The sequence below is a fragment of the Myotis davidii genome, unplaced genomic scaffold, assembly GCF_000327345.1.
Source record: "Myotis davidii unplaced genomic scaffold, ASM32734v1 scaffold2537, whole genome shotgun sequence".
NCBI classification, from domain to species: Eukaryota; Metazoa; Chordata; class Mammalia; order Chiroptera; family Vespertilionidae; genus Myotis; species Myotis davidii.
The window spans coordinates 212,455-214,031 of record NW_006288180.1 but is presented as its reverse complement, the minus strand read 5'-3'; the positions used below and the strand labels follow the sequence as shown (position 1 = coordinate 214,031).

The 1,577-nt window shown below is 45.3% G+C and overlaps 1 protein-coding gene across 1 annotated transcript in view; it reads left to right on the top strand.

Annotated features, from left to right (window-relative positions):
* The first annotated feature begins 102 nt into the window (after positions 1-102).
* Positions 103-1,577, top strand: part of LOC102765779 (histone H4) — a 12,058-nt gene continuing 10,583 nt past the window's right edge. Inside the window, exons 1-2 of the mRNA XM_006759981.2 lie at positions 103-108; positions 858-860. The gene's annotated coding sequence lies outside the window, so the exon portion shown is untranslated. The remainder of the gene's footprint in view (positions 109-857; positions 861-1,577) is intronic.

Here is a 1,577-nt window from a genome sequence, read left to right as displayed (position 1 = left end):
TCTAGTGAAAACATCCGCATTAACCGGTACACCTAATATAACAAAGAGACTGTTTTTAATTTTCAATCCAGTAGTCATCAGTACAGTAGCCATAATATCTGCTTTCTTGTTATCCTTGCAAACTGTTTTCTGGGGCATAAGGTTGCTTTAGGCCAAGTCCAGAGTTTATTTTACCTTTTTTAAAACACCCAAAGGGTTGTGTGTGTTTTTTTTTAAAATTGAAAGTCATAGGATTTTTTAAAAACTTTAAATTCTTTATTGTTTAAAGTATTACGTGTCTTCTTTTTCCCCCATTGACCTCTCCCCTGCTGCTCCCACCCCCCAGCATATTTCCTCACCCCCATAGAGTCGGAGTCCATTGGTTATGCTTATATGCATGCATACAAGGCCTTGGTTGATCTCTTACTCCCTCTCTCCCCTTCCCCTCACCTCCCCCCCCTTCCCTCTGAGGTTGGACAGTCTTCCACCCAAAGGTGTGAGACATAAAACGTATAAGGCAGTTCCTCTGTGATTGCAGCTCTAGTTCCATTTTAAAATGCGTAAATGTATATTATTATTATTATTATTATTATTACTACTACTAGAGGCCTGGTGCACGAAATTTGTGCACGGGAGGGGGGGCGTCCCCTCAGCCCAGCCTCCTCTCCAGTCAATTTGGGACATCCATCTCACAATCCGGGACCAATGGCTCCTAACTACTCTCCTGCCTGCCTGACTGATTGCCTCTAACTGCCCCCGCTGCCAGCCTGGTTTCCCCCAACTGCCCCTCCTGCCAGCCTGGTCGCCCCACGCAGCCTACTGCTCAGTTGTTTGTCGCCCCCCACTAACTCCCCTGCCGGCCTGGTCACCCCACACAGCCTGTTATTCAGTCATTTGGTTGTCCCTCACTAACCCCCCTGCCGGCCTGGTCACCCCACGCAGCCTGCTTGTTCAGTCGTTTGTACTTCCCCCCTCTGTTGGCCTGGTCTCCCCTCACAGCACCCCCCACGCAGCCTGCTGTTCAGTCCTTTGGTCGTCCCTCACTAACACCCCTGCGGGCCTGGTCATAGGCAGCCATCTTGTGAGGGCATGAGGGTCAATTTGTATATTACCTCTTTATTATATAGGATTATCATCATTATTATTATTACTACAAATGTAAATGTCTCTTACAAAAAGGCAACTTCTACTTGGTTTTTGGATCTTCTTCTGTGTCTGCTGTTTCTAAAAACTAATGGACCTAAAATAATTTTTATGTCAAAGAGGCATATTTTGGGGTAAGTTCTGCTCCGCTTCATCCGTTACTCTCCCAGAGCTACCAGTCTCCCTGGGCCTCTCCCTTGTGCACATGACATATACATGTTAACAAACTTCTGCTTTGGTTGCAGGGATTCCAACCAAGAATTTAGGGTGGGAAAATTATTTTTTATTTTTCTACACCAACTTCCCTCTCAGAGGGGAAAATGAGCTGCTTCAGGGGACGGGATTTATGACAAGCGAATTCCTTTGGAAGGCTCTGTTCTTAGATAAGGGATTTTAGAAACTCAAATGTCTTTAGTTCAAAATAATTTTATTTTTTGCCACAGTGGTGGCTTATT